The sequence below is a fragment of the Anopheles ziemanni genome, chromosome 3 (genome assembly GCF_943734765.1).
Source record: "Anopheles ziemanni chromosome 3, idAnoZiCoDA_A2_x.2, whole genome shotgun sequence".
Taxonomy (NCBI): Eukaryota; Metazoa; Arthropoda; class Insecta; order Diptera; family Culicidae; genus Anopheles; species Anopheles ziemanni.
Window position 1 is genome coordinate 97,372,541 of NC_080706.1, and position 12,637 is coordinate 97,385,177.

A 12,637-nucleotide genomic window follows, 5' to 3' on the forward strand; every position below is an offset into this window, starting at 1 on the left:
CGGAAGTGCCCATACAGTAACTAATTGCATTAACACTTTTCTCCTCAATTCCATTTCTTGCACTCTCCTCCTTTCTCTCATTTCGTTCCCTATCTATCGCTTAAACTGGGACGCACTTTTAGACGCATCGTTAATGACACCGATGACGTTAGTAAACGGATGACGGCTTCCTGTAGCCTCAGTACAAAAACCCAAAGCCTCTCAGCGTGTAAACGGAAGTGCAATTTTTGTAATCACTCACGCTTTGTTTCGTACCGGCACAATGGCACGGCGCGTTTCTTTTGTTTCTTTGCGGCTTGAGAAGCACAGCAAGACTCAAATCTGCTGCCGGAGGTCCTGTTTAATTGCAAACCAGTTCCATTTATCATTTCTCCATCACCTCGCCACCGGAATTGCAAACATTTTTGCAATCCATGTCACACTTCTTCAGCCAAGGGATCTATGTTCCAGTTTGCTTCGTTTATTGCCACGGCACACCGCGTCAGCAAGTGGCAAGCGAATCATATTTTTGTGATTTGCTCTGGTAAGTTGTCTTCGTTGCTAGCAAAATAATCCCGTTGCATTGCGGGCTGGCATCGTCACTCACAAAAACAGGAGATATCACTAACACACACACACCGTCTAATAACTTCGGGTGGTAAAGAACAATAGGACCAGGTTTTGTCATTTGCACACCATTCGAAACCATTTCCCCTTCAGGGGTTTCCATATCAGTGCGACGTTCTTTTTCAGCCAACCCTTTCTCCATGCCGGTTGTGGCAAATCATAATTGAGGAAAAAAAGAACTTGTCGGGTCTGGGTGTACGTGAGACCCAGTTGAATGGCGGGTGCGGTGTAGGGAAACGATTGCGTGATGTGTAAAATTCATAACAAATTATATAATTCAACACGAGACAAACTACGGCATTGAAATGGCGTCACGCTTGGTAAAGGATCCCGGAAATGTACTCCATTCTACTACGAATAATGGAAACTCTACTATGGGTAGGTACACATAAAAAATGCTAACATCGGAAATGGGATGCTTTCGTGGATGGTTAGCGGTTGTATGGTAGATAAATAACGATAGCTGAGTAAAATAAATAATTTTGCAAAATATAGATTGGATACACCCTTTCAAACGGAAGATGAAGACAAAATATAGATTATGTTTAGCATTCCATACCATCCCATAAAATCTACTACATATTTTAGCTTTTTTTTATGTATGGAGTTCTGTGTACACTAAAAACTCGACCACTATTGAACCGTCGCTTTTGAAACTTTTCACACATTAAGTTTAGGTACTGCAGATGTTGTTGAAGGTTTGTTTGACCACAATTTTTTGATAAAATCATCTAAATTTTACAATTTAAACTCAGTTTTACTAACACAAATAAAACAAACATGTAAACAAATGTCAACGTGTATCCAACATAGTTACCCTAAGGTTTATACATCACGGGAAAATTGATGAAATATTAAGCATTTTAAACATATCGTTATTGTAATTATTAAATTTAAACATATCTTTCAAGTATTAGTTAAAACCATAATTCTTTTCTCAATCCCTTCGTCACCGAGCAACGCCGGAGCGTCAAGCTAGTAATAAAAATAAGTAAAATAAACTTCCATGCAAACCCATTCAGATTATTCTGACTGTTATACAATGTAGAATAAGACAAAATCCAGTCAGGAACAATTGCGGCTGCAACCAACACTTTTCCTCTGCTACAAGCTTCGTTAATGGTAGCGGACCGATAGCACCTGTTCCAGATGTGCCTTTGGTGGTATTAATAATAACTATGCTTTTGTGCGATGCGTCTCCATCTTCATCCCTCCGGGGAACGCACGAAGCCGGTTGAAAATGAATAGGCACCAGGCGCCTCCATCGACCGGTGGAGCATTGCGACGCCGTCATCCGACGACGACGGTGGCTGCACCACCATTTCCTAGCACTTGCCGACACTACACTTCCTCCATTCACCCGTCTTTGCCAAGTTTGTTTGTTCCCAGATCCCTTCCGGCGAAAATGCGATGAAAAACACTCTAGAAACAATAGTCAGTCCACATCGGTGCTGGATTGCACTTACTGGAGTGCAGACTTGGGACATTTCGTCGCACACATGCTCGCGCGTGCGAGGTGTGCCCATGGCGGACACTTGTTAGTTATAGAAAAAGAGAAGAGAAGTTGAGGGCTTGCCAAGACGAAATTGTATTCTATTTGGCATGACGAATACTAGTGGTCGAGATGCATGTGAGATTTTAATTTCTTCGGCACGAACTTAATGTACACCTCGAATTTTACGTTAACGATACAGAAAGGGTCGGCTGAACGTATGAAAATATCACAGCCATTTTGAAAAATTTATCGTCAATTTTTGTTTATTATGAATAGTAGGTAAACAATTTACCAAACATAATTAAAGAGTTCTTTGACGTAAAGCAAAAGTCGATGTAAGATGGGCAATTATACGAGAGTAGTTTTTCGTTTCGATTACCATACAATATAAAATACCAATAGATTACAACAATTAGTAAAATTTAAGTACTCACCGTACAATTAACTTTAAAGCAGCATAAAGGAGTTTCAATCAGGGACAACTTCGCCTTCTTCCATAGTGTAATCTGCAATTAAATACTTAGGTTCTCAATACCACTTCACCCACAAATAAATTACACAGAACCGCTAGACTTGTTTAAATGATTACAGTAACATGTACAGTGTTTTCTTCTAAAGTGGTTTCACAGTAACCTTTTCTCTTTTTTCACAATTTTCTCTGTTTACATCGTCTTGAATCGTTTTCCTGTTTTCTTAAATCTTGTTTTCTTGTTGTATATATAGCTCTATTATTTGCACAAATACTTTTCCCGTCTGCACTCCAGATTTTACATTCTGGTTCTAATGTTAAATTAACTTTGTTTCTTTCATTTAAATTCTTTGCTTCATTTACTTCTACAATCATTCTTTGCCAACCATTGAAACGGAGTAGAGAGATGCTTCGGGTTTGATATTTCTTTCTGCCGCCAGAGATTGTTGTTTCATTACGGGGATTTTATAGGTTTTCCCTTCAACTTGACATGAATGGTTATTTTTACTGTATGGTTGTATCTGCTTCCTGTTGCCCTGAATAATGATTTTCATCTATTTTTCTACTATTTCGATGGTCAAGAGCTTATATCCCACGCGTGCAATTGCAAGCATCTCGTGAATATTTTGTATTCCAAAACTCCAATGCTTTTCATTGACCTACTTTCTGTTACTGGTTGGCTACATTTACTGCTGTTTTCCTCAATTCTTTCTTCCCTATATGTGATTGTGCGAACGTCTCGCTCACGTTTTTTAAGCTCTAAAAAAGGATTGTTTACAAAACACTTAAAAAAGTCATTATTTTAAATAATTACTTTCTGATAAATTCGATCGTTTTTCGCAATTGTTTTGCACCGCTCTATTTATTCACTTTGGCAATCTAATAGATTTTTTCATTATTTATTTTTTATCTCTTTTTTTTGGCATCCTGAATATCTCATTCGATCTAGTCTTTCTTTGTGTTCATCAAGTTCATCGTGTAAGAAAATTGCCATTCATTTGCTTGTTGTTCCTTGGATTGACTGGTGTTTGCTCGTTGCATGAATAAAAATGAAACTCGTAGTCACGATTAACATCCAACTAGTGACATTTTTGAGCTGTAAAATTAGTGGGCATACACAAGACTGTTGGAAATGTTCATTTTTGTTTTCGAACCCATCTTGACCAAGTACAATTAGATGCGAATGTTATCAATCAATGTGAATGCATCATCTTTCAAATATGATTTATGCTTGTTGGATGAGATTCTGGAAGCTTCCCCATTGCATTTCAAACGAGATTTACTTTTCGTCACAGTCATCCAGCGTCAAAGGTATGTGTTTCGTTTTCCTTTGAAAACAGTCCCTTTCGATGGTCTTGATGTTTTCCAACTGTACTGTACGGTCATACTTTGTTTTGACTATTTATCCCTAGTAAATTAATCTAAAATTATTCACCGCCTGTTTCGCAACATAATTTCGCTTGTTCTTAACATGTGTTGAAGCGATATCCCTGTATTTCTAAAACCAACACTTTTCGCTAAGTTACTCGTGCTCTCCGAAAACAGGATAAATAACTATCCATTGTGTGTTTGTAGTTGTGTTTTAAAAGGTAATAAAAAAATAGTTGTTACAGTGAAATAATGTCAACGTTCACGTTTTACTACGATGTGTGTTCATTGATAGAAAAGTATAAACATGCTTTGGTAAACCAAAATGGATTCGAGGTGTAGATCGAGACAAAATGGTATAAGAAGGTAATTCTGAATAAACGATGGCAACACTTATCACTGTCATTACGAACCAGTCCGACCGATCTAATTCTATTTTCCCGATTCGCCCTTCTTGATTCCTGACTAGCTACGGAACTTATAATTTTTTATAACTTAAACAATTATCACCTACTTTGGCACAAACTAATCAAATTCGATTGATTATCGTATGTTGCACAACATAAGCGGCTGCATGAGCGTAGCACATTATCCCGTTTAAACATTTTTCGTACAATAAAATCTATTTCGCCATTACAGTTGTCGATAAACCATTCCACTGAAAATCGTTTTCCCACACCTAGACCTAAAGGACCTGCTAGCCAATTCACAGTACAAAATCATTCGTCCATGAAAGTGCCACGGGTGAGCGACGTCTTTTCTACAGTACGGAAAGACGCATTGGAGAACAGATTTTTTGCCAGCTTCGTGTCTAACACTGGGCTACGAAGGCAAGGAAATCAGTTACGCAAACAATTTTTCCCGTTTTGCTGTGAATTTTGCGTCCATATTCAGAAAAGGCGCTCAGCCAGCATCTGCACGCAGCTCGTTGATTCGGTTTGGTAGCTGGTTTTATACTATAGGCAAATACTCATTAAAAATTTTCTTCCTGATCAGCAAAGTGCCCAGGGGAAAGTTCCGGTCCCATACAAACCTGCCTCGAGTGGGTGCGTTTTATGCAAACAGTGCATTCCAGGCACTGTTCTGCTCGTTTTCACTCTTCGTCTGCTTGACTTCCCACAGCTTAGCATTTTTGGATAAATTTCAGTCTTCAAACTGTCGTTGAATGTCAGTAACAAGCCACCAAGACACTAATCATTTTGCGGACATAAAGCGGATTTTGAAGCTGAAGAGCAAACAATGCTGGATGGCCGAAGCAAGCCCATCGAATACACTCTTCATCTACCACTCTCGTTTCCATTGAAGCATTTTCGCTTTAGATGTAAAAACCCTGTATTGATTGATTTGTGCATTTCTTGGCGAAAATAGGATACCAGAAAGAAATATATTGCTGACTTTTGCAAAACTTGTGCTATGGGTAACATTCACTTTTTCAATATCATACGATTGAACGGAAACAGTAATGTATTATTTCCATAACGGATTCCACCCAACGAGAATAAACATTCAATGAATGCCTCTACCTAACATATCAACTTATTTAAAGATAAGTAGAATAATCAGGGGATGGAAAGAGTTCTTTCAGCACATAATTAATAAATTTATGGTATGATTTTCCCGAAATACTGCTTGTTGCCCATACTAAACAGTGTATATTCCTGTTCCATGTTTGTGTATTTTTTATCATATGCAGAATCTTATGTTTCTAGGAGAAACAACTATTTTTTTCTGGGAAAAGACACAAGCGTGGTGTTAAGAGAAACAGTGAAAAAAATCCATGTTATGCTCCGCAGAGGTTCCGAAATAGTCGTTTTACGTAAGTAAAACCTTCTACAAGTTAAGATCTCATTTGACATATTATTATTTCGCCCTATGCGCCCCTGCCGTCCCGTACGTCTTGCATTCACTCGTACGACAGGCGCAGACAAAGAAAAGTGTTTGCTCTTGAAGTAGTTTTCGCTGTGAAAGCACATTTTCCAGGGACTTGCTAAGAAGCGACCAAGCATCGAAAGGAGCACGGTGAAAGGATTCCCCAACGGATTGCATTTTAAATGATTTCGAAAAAGCTTCCCATTAATTTCGCAAGCGATTTTGTTTATGTATGTACCCCTGTGGCAATAGAGGGTGGCGGCGCCTTTGAGTCACTGACAAGGCATAACACCGGTAAATATCACTACCTAGTAAATAGCAGGTGTGCAGCTGCACCCAGGGCGGGCTGACACAGTCGAATTGTCAGTCATCAGCAACCCACCCGCAGCACACACACATGCAATTTCAGTTGATCCCTGCACGTCGTTGGTCGATTCTCAGCCGCAAGCGCAGATTTCGCTGATGCTTCTCCTGCTCCGTATCCCATTTGCCTTCGTGCCTCGTTCGTTTGCCCTTTTTGTAACAGGTCCTCTGCAGGAGTTCGCCAATTTGCCAGTGAAGCGTATATTTCTCCCAGTATGGGATGCAAAGCACCTCCGCTGCTTCATCGTTCCTCCTTGGCAGGCCCACGACTCTGGCACACCACAGCCACGCGCACACTTCATGCAGTGCCCTTAAGCGCCGCTGCTTTTAAAGTTTGCCTCTCAGAATGCGCCGTGAGATCCTTTTTTGACGCAACGGGGATTGCTCTTCTTGTCATGGATGAAGCTGGCAGTCACGCAATGCTATTAATAGCACAATCATTATGCTGCCCGAACACACCCCAGTTCGAACGTTACAAATGAAAAAAGAATAGAATTCTTATTCCATCGAACGTCGATTGAACCCATCGCTAAACGACAGAAAAAAAACATCGGTGGAAAATCTTCAAAACCATTCAAAAAAGGGAAAACTCTGCCGTGGAAGGATAGCCATTTTGCCGGCACACTTTCAGGGCATTCCGAGCGCCCATGCCGTCAAGCAGGACACGTGACCGTCACGAGCACGGTCTCTGTTTTCACATCCGGTTTTGACATTCGTTACTCGAATCAGATAATAAGGGGCAAGTAGAAAAAACAATGTTCTACAACTCATCAGCAACAAATCAAAACTTGTGTGTTAAGGAACCGTTTGTATCTTGAAAGGATTATGGAAATAGTAGACTATTAATTTAAAGTCTATAATATCCTTTAGGCTTCTTTTCAGCAGAATTTGCTGAACGCCGCGCGATAGAGTGCTCGGTGCTGATTTTTCCTGCTCGTTTTACTTAAAACTCAATGGTGAGGAACGCACAGTCATTGCTTCTATTCACTCCGGTTTTGTGATAATCGACAAAGAGAGAAATATGTATGTATGTCAAGTGACTTACGGTGGCTTCCGTGAGATGCACATGCATGCATAAATCCTGCTCCAACCCAGCGTACAAGTTGATGTACGTTCTTTGCCGTCTGATGATGCGTTGAACTTCCAACTAAAAGGATGAGTGGAGGGGATGTGGAGTAACAAGAGCCAGCGGCAAGACGTGATGTGATTTGAAGCCTCTTGAAAAACCCCACACTTTCTCTCGAGCGTCATGGATATTTTTCCGTGTTCGTGCTTCTGTGAGCTGCCTTAAACCCTTATGGCGAGGGCAGTTGTGAGATGGAGGAAACTCGAAGAGCTTTTTGTAGACTGCCCCCTTTTCGGGTTAGTGGAGAAGCATAGACGCCTGCATACTTTTAAACGGGTTTTGTAGCCGGGTTACAAAACTTGAAAGAGAGACAAAGAGATGCTCTACATTTTTCTTAGCCGACTCAGTTGTCGTTTGGTATTTGAATTGGAAATGCTTAGAGCGGGATATGGGAAAAAGAAAAACCTCTGTAACGGAAAGCACGCCTATACATCACGTCAACGTAAAGGTCGTGGAGAAGAATATGCTTGAGAAAAGAATGCTTGTTTGTTACGGCCAAGCTTTCCCTTCGACTCTTGAGATTTTACTGACCAACGAATGCATGCAATGATGCGTCTAATTCTCGAAAAAATCTGTCATGATTTCAAGGATTTTCCTTCACTGTAAGAACACATTTATTCTAAGCGCGTAAGAATTCCGCATTGCACATACTCTGTTGTCTTACATTTTGGAACAAGGTAGGAGAAAAAACGTGCATCTTTGCAAGTGAGCATCATTGTTATTGAAATATTTGACATTTTATTTCACCAACCCTCCGATGCCAACAGCTTTTTCAGAAAACTAGAATATACCAAAATGATACACAAGTAAGTTGCTGCCATCGGTACAATGCTGTAGTTTTTCTTTTCAATTCTTGCAATGCATTTTCTAATGCCTAACAAGCACCATCGCGTTTTACACGAAGCATTGCAGCAAAACGGCCACAGGAAAGTGGAAATGGAAGGTGGCCACCGGAGGGTTCAAAAATTTCCCCCGGGAGTAAGGTTGATGCCAAGCGAAAGTTGTCCGAATCTATGATCCCGCTCGAATGTTTGCATTCTCTCCGCATGATAGAGGGTTGCGCAGCTTCCATGTCTCATTTGCATGTCCACCGTCAAGCGTTCTTTGCCGTTTTTCCATCATGCATCGATTTTCCATGATGTTCCGTGTTCTTATCCTGATCCGGTGATGGATTTCTGTGCTGAAAAACCAACATAGTTGGCGGCTTGAGATCAGAATAGAATAGAGAAAAGTTTTAAAGGCAATGGCAAAAAGTTAAGTATGGTTTCTTTTCCCTTTTTTGTACATATTTTGTTCATGTTTATGACCATTTTCGGTACACATTCAACAGTTTGTGCGTATATGATAAAAGATAATACAGAACATTGATAAACACTTTCGCCTCCTGTTTGTCCAGCAACATACAAGCAGCAGATACACACGCATGCACAAGTATAACCCCGAGGAAAAAGAATACTAATGGAAATCATCAAATTTCCACCTCGCACCGCTAAGCGACCGCAGCCGTTGATGCCACGCGTCCGACGACATTCAGTTGAAAGGAAACCGAAACTGAAACCCATCGTCAGCACATCCTGTGAACACCGTGCACCACCTCCACCCACCCCATCTTGTGGGATGTTGGGCGGGTGGGTGGTAGGCCGGCGAACATCACAACAAAACATTAATCTTTTTGTTTTTGTTTTGTTTCGGTTATTTATACACCGGAGGGAGCGAGCGCACACAGCGAGCGCACATGGATATTTGTTTATTTAACTTCCTCTCCTGCCTCCCTGCCTGGCGTTCCGATCGTTCTATACCGGCCAACATACTTTGTCTGGCGAGGTCTGGTCAACACATCCGGATCGGTTTGCCCGCGTAGTCTTCCGTAGTCACCGTTGTTGCGCGTCTGATGTTATCGTACACACATTTTTTAGATGTTCTGATGTCCGACTTTGGAGCTCGGACACGCCGATACGGCGACAGGTAGCATTAGCATAGCATAAAAAAGCAGCAGTTGAGGCTGCGGAGTACATCGAAGGGTAGATTGAAGTGTATTTTGGGAACACAGCTTCCGAAAATGAATCATATTTGTGCACTGTGGTTGCTCGTACTAATTTTCATTTACCTATTGACAGTGAGAAGTCGCCAAGAATGAAAGGCTCTCTCTTTCGCTTTCGCATATGGAATTTGCCGTGTGTTCTTTCAAAGCAATTTTCCTTATGTGATAGCAATGAGGTATTTGGCCGATAAAGCTATGTTTGCAGGCAAAAAACAACAAACGAAAAAGATCGATAATGCGCATGCAAAGGGTGGTTTAGCTGGCTTCCGTTAGTTTATTCTACGTTGGCTCATTGATTGGATGCTGTAGATGCGAAGCGGCTCGTGTGGTTTCAGTGGTGTTGGCAGTTTGTAATCCAACATTCACAAACATCCTTCACCCAGCGCGTGCCCACACACATTGCGGACACTCTCTTTCCCACCCGCCGTAGATTATGAACAATTTCGCTGGTGCGCCCTAGAACGCAGACATATGCTCTGTTTTTCCTGGATTCGAAAGGGAAAACAATACCTTCCGCAGAAACTTCGCTCTTCGGAGCACTTTCCCTAAGCAGGGAATGCCATAATCTTTCGACTGGATGATTTTGTAAGTGTGTGTGTGTGTGTGTACGTGTGTTTTTTTTTTTTGCTACAGGATATGCCACATGCAGAAACTCTAGAACCCTTCCCCATCCAACCCCTGGTAAGGTTTTGCATGAAAACGAACATCCTTCACCGCTTGACGCACAGTCCGTTTTCCCCTTCCTCTACGCTAGTAGCTAGAACACCCTTCGTCTGCAGATCGTCATGGTATGGTTTCAAACTTTTCACAAAACTCTTCTCCCCGAGCTAACCAAAAGACACCCTCACCCCTGCCCGCAACGACTTTTCATTTCCAGGCCGTGAGGCATTGTGTGGGTTGCGCTGGGAAAACTCAAATTAATCGTATTATTTCAAGAATTGGAAAACTCTCAGCCTTTACAACTGCGTGTCGCTCAGGTTCGCTTTGTGTTGGTATGGAAGCAAAAGAGGCACTACATAGTACCGATTTGTGCTAGCCCCATACATGTGTGCGCGTGCCGTTTCGTCCGTCATGTTATTATTGTTGTTGTGTACTTTTAAGCATCTTAATCTTTACCTCCGTCGTTGAAGATGCGTGGAAATTCATTCGCGGCCATCTGAGCCATATCAGTAACGTTTGTGTTATTCCGACCAAAGGGGTAAGTGTATTCTTTCTCGAGCGCGTATGTAAGCAAACCAGCACAAGATGCACACAAGGAGCGAGTGAGAAACTTACAGACTTGTCCCGTATCGCATAAGCTGGTTTGAGATGAGATGTGAGAGGCGCAGCATTTCATTGTTTATAATTCTATTTACATCTTTTTTAGAAAGCGCCCCTTTCTACTTCACAAACACACACACACACACACACACACACACACACACACACACACACAAAAGATCGCTTCCTCTCTCTCTCACACACACACGTTCACGCTCCCTCATCCGAGCAGGATGTTTCTATTCCGGGGTGACTGTTGTTGTTGGGAGTTTCTGCTATTGTTTGCTTAACCGTTGTAAATATGTCCGCGCCTTTACGGTGGATTCTACACCGAAGGGGAAAGCTGGCAGGACATATTTTTCCCGGTGTGCTCTCTTTAAGTTGAAAATCATTTAGAGATTAAACTCATCGACCCAAGGTCGAGATCTGGGTGAGCCTGGATGCGCGTTCTGTTTGCATTCGTTCGTAAATCGATGGTTGGAATGTGCCGGGGGGATGATGATAATACCACCCCCTCTGCATACGCACTCCCTATTGCACAATGGAGAAGTCATCAGACAACGGGAGTCGCCAATGCATCCACCGAAAGGCTTTTCAGACCTCTTCAGATTCTGCTCATTTGAAAGAGAGCCAACATAACAATTGCAACACAATGAAGTACAAATCATTGTGCGTATTCAAATCTTCATTCCCGATGTAGGGAATGTATCAAGGTGTAATGCTACAATCATTTGTTATTTCGTCCGCTATGCTAGTGCCTCTTGCCGGTTTGCCTTTGCTAAAGTTGGTAACTAGGTATGCATATGAATCATTTTTGTTCCTCTCGAGTGTTTAAGATTCGATGAAAACATGTTGAAAGCAGCAAACTTTGCATGAAAAAAGCACTCTACCAACGCAATTGTAATTTTTAGAGATGCAATAATTTTCCAACGACAATCTTAGTAACAAATTCATTATAGTTTATTAAACTGAATCATAAAATTGGATATTTGAAAAATCAATTCGAAGACTTCTATTAAAGATTTTGTGCTAAATTACATTGTGTAATCCAGTAGTGGAAATGGCATCTTTTTCATTCCTAATATTGCAAAATAACATACCTAACTTGAGTCGTACACAATTCAAACATACAATGGATGTGAAGAACCGTTAGCATCGTTAGAGCTATCCCGCCACCTATTGTGCCTCCCTCTACCTTGTCCAAGTTGTGCGAAGATTCTAATTTAGGAGATTAAAATTATTCATTCGAATCACATGAAGCATTTTCATTCGGTCGGCCACTATCCTTGCAATTCAAGCGGGGTCCTCGTTGCCACACTCCGAACAACTCAACCCATGTTAACAAGCTGCACGCTTACCTTCCGTCCCAATGTTACTGGGGATGACGAGTACGTCTCCGGGCGCCGTTGCCGACTCGTTGACGATGGCGAAGGTGGTATCGAGAAGGGCGCAATTTTGCTTCCCTTCGCGATCGTTCCGGTCCAGCGCATCTGGCCCTTGTGCTCAACAGCGAGTCAGAATTCGTCGGAGACGTTGTCGGTTGCCTGCGCCACAGCGTGCCGGCGACAAAAGCAGCCGAGCGCGAACCCGATTATTAGCGCGTCCACTAATGATGGCACTGACTTCGTCGCCTGACTGAAACAGGGGCACCACGTCGACAGCCACCACAGCTACCCATCCGGGTATCTGCTGCTTGTGCAACGCAAACACAGGGAAAAGGACACACAAATTAGGCGCATAAAATGGCGCACGGCCTCTTCGTCAGCCAGCTAGCTAGCTGGAACCAACGCCATCATACCAATTTGTTGTCGATAAAAGGAGAGCAAACTGAACACCCTCTCCCGGTTTTAGATGGGGAAAATATTGAAAAAGAATGAACTTTGGGTTTGGCGCAATGGAATAAGTTAGGCTCGGCATCGCGGAAGTTTTTAATTAGCCATGTTCCGGCATTGGCTTCTCCATTGTTCGGCACATCGGCAGAAGGGTTCCCCGCGGAGGTCTTTATCTTTAACAGAAGTAGTGACAAGTATGGCAATTATA

The 12,637-nt window shown here is 42.0% G+C and overlaps 1 protein-coding gene across 1 annotated transcript in view; it reads right to left on the reverse strand.

The window, feature by feature from the left end:
• LOC131286685 (protein pangolin, isoforms A/H/I/S-like) overlaps positions 1-12,637 on the reverse strand; it is a 51,836-nt gene that overhangs the window by 34,670 nt on the left and 4,529 nt on the right. The gene's annotated exons all lie outside the window — the stretch shown is intronic.